We start from the raw sequence: 8269 nt of genomic DNA on the forward strand, positions 1-8269 counted from the left end.
TCAGAATTGTTCCCACCTAAGGCAAGGGAGCTGGACTTTCCAAATCCAGCACTAACTAATCAATCTCTGGCTAAGGTGACAGTACACAGTAGTATACAGAATGCAAGGGCATCTGGAAGCATGCCTACAGTGCCCCCTACAAATATAGCATGCAAAATTTAGTAGAAATATTTTCTATGTACATTTATACTGCACATACATTAAAAGAATGGCAATAGTGCATATATAAATACACATACAGATGAGAACTTCAATTCTTCAATTTCTCCAACTTCTCCAGCTTCTACAATTTCTGCAATTTCTATTTCGACGTCAGAAATTAGAAATGTGAAGCATATTTCCTAGTGTCGGGTCTGGGAAACGGGGTAAGAATTCCTAACAGACAAATAACTTTCTAACTGCTCTTAAATGTTTGCCTTCAACAGGCATATCATCCAATACTAGTTATAGAAAAATAAATAACATAGACAATACCTAAAAATGCAAAGCAAAACAAGGCAATTTATTAAGTGTAAGTAGAGACAGTATTGAAGTGTTGTCATCATAATATTATTTCCCCCATAATTAGGTTTAAATAGAAATGGCTTGCTCAACATCTATTGCTTATGTTATATAATTTATAGGCAATATGATATAAACTATTATTAATTCAATGTTAAAGTCAGGAAAAAGATTTGCATCGGGCAAATTCTTATAACTCACTTTATTATTTTATTTTTGGCAAAAATTTATGAGGGCCTTTGTTCAAATCCTTGTGAAAATTTCATGTGTTTGTAATATGGACTCTTAGATTGTGAAGGTAGCTGATTCTTATTTGTCTTACTTATTTTGTTCCAAAAATGGATGGACTTGATAGGTAAGAAGCGAATCACTCTCACAATTGTCAAAGCTGATGTTTTATAATCTTGTAAAATTTCAGCTCTCCCCAAACAACAAAAAATAGAATGAAAGATAATAAAAACTGCACACACAAAGATACTGTTATTTTAGGCAAAATGTGTAAAACTTTATTATCTCTACAAATACATATATTTGTAGATATATTCCTGTATTTTCCCTTTTCTGTGTATTATTTTCCCTTTAGTTCAGCATTTAAAAAGCATTTAGTTCAGCTTTCTCCCTAGATTACTATAATAAACTATTAAATATTCTAACTCCCATCATTCTCTTCTCCAATTTTTCTAATTTTGCTGCCAAGTTAATCTTTCCTTTGTTTTTTCGCTCTGTCACCCGGGCTAGAGTGCAGCGGTGTGATCTCGGCTCACTGCAACTTCCACCTCCCAGGTTCAAGTGATTCTCCTGCCTCAGCCTCCCAAGTAGCTGGGATTACAGGCATTTACCACCATGCATGGCTAATTTTTGTATTTTTAGTAGAGATGGGGTTTTACCATGTTGGCCAGGCTGGTCTTGAACTCCTGACCTCAGGTGATCCACCCATCTTGGCCTCCCAAAGTGCCGGGATTACAGGTTAATCTTAAGCATATCTTCAAACACCTCCTTTCCTTACACTAGGGCCTTCAATGGTTCCCCATTACTTATAGTCACCCTCACATTTAAGGCCATTTATAATGATAATCCTCTAATCTAATCTTTCAGATTTACTTTCTACTTCTTTTTGATCCAGTTAATTTAAATAGCTTACATGAATACAATCCTATCTTTCTTAATTCTCTGCCTTTGTTTTCCCAAAATTGCCTGCACTCTCATCCCTGCCGATTGAAATTTTACCGAGCTGATAATACCTTGAAATATAGTTATTTCTGAGTGTGGTAATTTTTACTGTAATTTTTATGATTTTCTGTGCTTTCTAAGTTTTCTATACTAAATTTTTTAAAATTCAGAATAAAACAATAAAGTGTATAATCTCAGTCTTTCAAGAATTGACTCCTGTATCACCATCTTTATGAAGACTTCACTCATTCTCAGTCTCTTCTTTCTCCAAAATCAGGGCACCTTTATTATATTTGCTGGTTATAAATATAATAAAAGCTCATTGTAAAAATAATTTAACAATACAAAAATGTATAAAGAAGTAATAAAAATATCCCATGACAAGCTAAGTGTATATCTATACATCTATTAATATATACACACATACAAAGTTGAAACAGTTCTAAACATATTTTTTCATAGCCATTTCCTATTTTTCTTTCCTTTTAATTAATTACGTATCATTAACATCTTTCTCTGTCAACACAAATAGTTCTATCTCATTATTTTTAATGACTGTATATTCATTAAATAAATGACCAATATTGTGTTGATGGACATTTAGGACATTATCCAGCTGTTTACTGTTATAAACAATGCAATAAACATCTTTTCACTTAGACTTTTTTGGCACCCTTTCCAATTAATTCCTTGGGAAAGATTCTAGCATTGGACCTGGTGGCTCAAAGGGCATACACATTTAAAATGTTAATAGACAAGCTAAATTGCCTTCCAGAAAATTGGACCAATTTGCATCTATAGCAACAATGTATGGAAGTCTCCGTTTTCCCATTTTTTATAACATTGGATACTGTTATCCATTTAACAAATCTGATTATTAGGTAATCTTCTATTTAGGTGGATCATCTATATTTTTTCTTTGGCAAAATACCTAATAAAAACCTCTGTTTTTTTATCAAGACATCAACCCTGAAAGAACACAGATTGTATTTATTAATTTTTCTAGGTATTTGGTAATTATTTCTAAGTCCTACCTCTTAAAAACACAGATGCATTTAGTGCATATTTACATTTATTTGCCACTTAGTATTCTTAAAAATTTACCAGAGCATTCTTATATCTTTTTTCTATCCTGCAATACCATCCCTTAAGTCCCTCAATCTGTCAACATAATGATAGTCAATGATGGCAACGAAAGCCAAAGAATAAGGCATTTGCATCTCAGTTATAATATTGCTAATTTAAAGGAACTATTTTCTTCTTTCATTAACAGCCTGGGGCATGTGAGCCTGGGATATTGCTAAGGAAATTCTCATTGACTCCAATATTTAGAGAATATTCCTGTTTCTATTTGTAATGAGTCACACGATCACAAATTATGTTGGGATACAAGCTTAAGGGGTTAGCAGTCTTTTAAAAACAAGTGTCAGACTCATGTGAAACACCTGGTGAGATGTGAATTTTTTTGCTTGAATAGTTCTAACATTCGTACTGCACAAATATTAGGAAGTATAATCTTTTGTCTAAAAATTCGTACTGTATCAATGCAAAATAATCATAAGTTATCTGCTATTAAATTTAAGACATACATTTCCAATTAATGTCTCTATATTTATTTCTTGAATTTGGGGGTAAATTATTCATTATGGATGGAAACACAGGAGCTTGGAATTGTATTAGTGGCTCTATTAGCTATTGGCCTTACTTAAGGTAGTAACATAAACTTTCTGTGTCTCAGTTTTTTCATCTCCATGATGAAATAATTAAATTATATATTACTGAAGGCTTATTCCATTTTACCATGTTACTATATCATGGGTCATTATAATATGATGGCTTTGGAGTGTGTATAGTGTCCAGGAGTGCAATTCATGTAATTTATACTGAAAATAAAACTCTTGAACCAAGCAGAGAAGCTATAGCTTTATACAGGGGGTAAGCTTTTCTTAACCTTTGAAATCTTTAAAGTTATAATCTAAAATTTTTCCTTTAAAGGTTTTAGGAATGGAGAGAAGGTTTTCACATTCTTATTTTTTGCTTCTCTGAAGAGCTTTATTTTTTTCTAACTATGCATATCTATAACTTATTTTTAAAAAGGCAACTGAGATTATCTGGATGGTCAAATTATAGGGTTTTTTGTTGTGTTCTTTATACATTTCTATATTCAAAAATGAATAAAACTTCTAAATTTCTTTTTTTTCTTTTTGAGTTTCCTCTTGTTTTTCTTAGTTATTATTATACTTTAAGTTTTAGGGTAAATGTGCACAACGTGCAGGTTTGTTACATATGTATACATGTGCCATGTTGGTGTGCTGCACCCATTAACTCGTCATTTAGCATTAGGTATATCACCTAATGCTATCGCTCCCCCCACCCCACAACAGTCCCCGGTGTGTGATGTTCCCCTTCATGTGTCCATGTGTTCTCATTGTTCAGTTCCTGAGATATTTATATGCATGTAAAAAGTATGGACATTAACTGGGGTGGTTTTGTGCCAGGACTCCTGAAATGAAATCCAAGAATCCAGGATTCTCATTCTGTCTTCTCCATTCATGCTCTCACCTCAGGAACATTCCAAAACTTCCTTTATTCTTTAACTCAGCAACATCTTTATTAAGCACCTCTGCTGTGATGAAGCTTTAGAGGTTCATATTCTTATGGGGAATAACAGAGAACAGATTATTACAACAATGCAATAAACCACAGTTTACATTTTAGTAACACTTTTTACTAAATCCTTGACCACAAATGACGTTACTAATACCTTTATTTTTTTTTGCTGTCTGATAGATGAAAAATATTTTCTTACTTTATTATATGTTTATTTGATGTTTAATGATGGTGAAGTTGAATATCTTTTTTATAAGTTTATGATCCATCGATCCTTTGTGTGTGCGATTCTTGTGATTATGTCCCTTGCTCCTAATCAGAACACACAAGAACAAAGAGAAGGGAGTACTTACCTAGCCCTATCTCTGGGGTCAGGAGAGGGTCTTCTAGCTGAGGCTGGAGGGATGAGAAGAGATGACAGTTTGTAGATATGATGAATACTATTATCTGTCAGCTTCAAGTTTGCCTTTCTATCCTCAGCTTTGTGATGCTGGGACTGCAACTCTGAAAACAACCTTGTTCTCTTGCCACCTGGCCCCCTGTCAGGTTTTGCCATTGGGGAAACTGGAGAGCAGGAGAAGGGGAGATAGGATTTCAGTCTTCCTGCGTGCTTCCTGTTACTCCGTGTCTCCCCACTGCAATCCCTTCACCTTGGCAGCAGTAGTTCGTTCCAGTGCCCATGCTGTTATATATTTATTTATTTTTCTCTTTTGATTTGTTTCTTGTTTGTTGTTTTTGCATTCCAAAAACTAGCCTCATTATAATCCCTCAGAGATGCCAGCAGCCACCTAGAATGCCCCTTCTTCAGAGGTCTGAGTCCCAACTTTTCCCCTTGCCCCCACTCCTCCACTCCTGATATACCACAGATATCAGGCCAGCACCCCTCCTTGTAGATCTGAGTCTGTGGGATTCCCCCTACAAACTGCAGAGTTCTCTGAGCTCAACTCAACTTCAGCCCCATCGCTTGCTTCTTCCCAGGAAGCGGCTTACTTTGGCCACTATCTTTGTTTACCCCCCAGCACCTATGTAACCATTTATATTAAATCCTTTCTGTTGAAACATATAGTGTGATTTGGTTTACCTATGGGATCCTGACTGTTAGAGAATCACAGTAACTTCTGCGGAGAAATATGAGGTTCAGCATTTACCTGTTAAGGCTGAGGGGCTGTAGAGCAACTGGATTTTGAGTCCAACAGGCAGTTGGAAATCCCAGACTGGAGCTCAAAAAACACATTAAAAGTAGAAATATCAGAATAATCTGTTTCCTCATTTACATAAAACTGGGATTGGTAGAAACAATCACTTTTAGCTTTTAATGTTCTGTGTTTAAACAGAGACATATAGACATGTTCCTTGTTTTAAATGTACATATAGACATGTATAGTTCTTTGTTTTAAATAAAGATGTGCTTGACCATAAAAGTAGCTGAACAGCTGACTTACTTCTGGATATCTTAAGTTATAGAACAATCAGGAAAGTATTAAAATTTGGAGAAAAGTCTTCAAGCTTCATGCCGTCATTTACACCAGAAATTCTATGTGGTGGCAACGTGGGCTGTAAAATTTTGAGAGTGGTAGTAGAAGTGCAAATGTCCTCATTATTTTGAGTGGCTTGAGTAAAATTGGAGTGAAGATGCTAAATGCGATAGTATCCCACAACACAAGAGCTTGGAGTGGATGAGCAGTTGTCCATTATCACTCCATGAGAGGCTGTCTCTTTCCTTCTACCAGTTTTCACAAAAGGAAATCTAAATACTACTGGAGAGTTCTAGACATTAGGCTAAAGTCTTTTTAGATCCTAAGAATGGAAAACCGAGAGAAAGGTTGAAAAAAACAAAACACTACAAAAATCATATCATAGAATGATTAAGTCATTAAAAACTTTCCAGTATACTTGAGACTTCTATTCCCCTTACATTGTCATCCGATTGAAGTGGTCATTGTAGCTAATAAGCTGATATGAGAGGGTACTTTTGAAAAAGATGCTGCCTTTGGGAAAGACTCATATGTGCCTTTCTAAGGTGATAAGTTCAAGGGAAACCTTACCGAGACACTCCAATGATTTCAAGGTAGTTTAAATAGGCATGAAATGCTCTATTAAGTGCTCTTAAGTTAGACTTCCTCAGCCTGATATTTAGAGGCTTAAAGTCGAAAAACCTTTTATCAAATGCAACAAAACATGAGGCAAGATCAAGAGAAATGTTTATAAAACCAGTCTGAGCATCATTTTAAAGTTTATAATGTGTTAGAATGATGGAGCACATTATACAGTTATAACAGATTTTTTTCATTTCCTGTTCTTTAGTTTGACCGTGACCTTTCTTCTTTCAGTCTCTTCCACTGTTTCATAGTCATTTATTTGGCAGGAAATATTTCAAGTATTTTATTTTATGATAAAAAAGTCTGTCAGTTTACCTTTGAGATTCGATATTAATATTTTATTTTTCATTAGTTCTATTTCTTAAAGTGTGGTTAATTCTATTACACTTAAGAATAAAAAATGTTCAGCTCTAGACCAAATCTATAAAGCAGATCTTATAGTGGTTTGGGCTTAAGTTCTAAGATATTATAAAATGTTTTCATTTTACACATTTCTCGTCTGAATTTTTAATTTAACGTTTATGAGCTTCTTTTATTTTTGTAATTAAAATAAAAGTTATATACAAACTAAAAAATAGAAACTTCAGGAATAACATCCTTGTCATAAATATGAAGTTTTTATGGTCTGAATGTCTGTGTTTCTCCAAAATTCATATGTTGAAACCTAACCCTGAAAGAGATAGTAATAAGAGGTGGGGTCTTTGGGAACCCCTCTTGGATAGGATTAGTGTCCTTTTAAAAGGTCTTGAGGGAGACTCTTTGCCCCCTTTGCCATGTGAGATCACCACGAGAAGGTGACATCTATGAAACAGGCCCTCAGCCTTCAAAACTGTAAGAAGTAAATTTCTATTGTTTATAAATTACCAGATCCAAGCTACCTTGTTATAGTTACAGGGATAGACTAAGACAAATTGATAACAAGAAGTGGGGTGCTGCTGTAACAAATACCTAAAAATATACAGAAGTGGCTTTTGAACTCGGTAATGTGCAGATGCTGGAGCAGGCTAGAAAAACACTATATTACTGTGAATGGACTAAGAAATGATTCAGTATCTGGTGAAATAAGGGCTTGTGGAGCCCTAAACTATTTTTTTCAGTGCCCAATTACTGTTTCGCATTTTTAGTTCTTGGCTCAGAAGGAATGTTTTAAAAAGGACTCTCTTACTCATTTAAAAATATAAAATACATTTTCTTTGATGTTCAATATTTGTTATCAGACTGGACACAGTTATGATGGAATAAGTGCCTAAGCAATGAACAGTTTGGCAGAGACAGATTATCCCAAAGCTATGGTAACCAGAAAATGTACTTGTATTACAGGTCACATCAGTGCATCAGTGTGGAGGCCTAGACAGAAGCAACTTACTGAATAAGCAAGGTTTAGCAGCGAAATAAATCATAAGAAAGAAGTAGTTGCATGTGGATCAAGCCCTAGTTTGGAAATGCAGGTCATATCCGTTCATTCTGCATGGTTATTAATGAGCTTACCTAGACAATCAGAAGGAATAGCCTAGCTCTGAGAGATGTTCTTGCCATGCAGTTGTTGTTAAAGTGATGCTGTTTACCTTGATCCCAAAGTAAAGAATCTTGTCTAGAAAAAACTTCAAAGCAATGTTTAATGAAAGTAGGACAGGGCTGGGGATTAGGGGAACCAACCTAATTTGTTCTCAGCTACTAATCAGCTGCCAGTTGTATGATCAGAGGAAAGTCAATGCCATTCTTTGTGATGCAATTTTCTTTTCTATATAAAATGGCAACTTAATTTCTAAAAAATCTGTGATTTTGTAGTAAAATCTTCTTTGAAAAAGTATTCATAAAAGTTTTGAAAAGTTAAAAGTTTTGTAGTAACCCAAATCATTACTAATCAAGCAATCAGCATTATTATTCAA

This window comes from Gorilla gorilla, chromosome 19, assembly GCF_029281585.2.
Source record: "Gorilla gorilla gorilla isolate KB3781 chromosome 19, NHGRI_mGorGor1-v2.1_pri, whole genome shotgun sequence".
NCBI lineage: Eukaryota > Metazoa > Chordata > Mammalia > Primates > Hominidae > Gorilla > Gorilla gorilla.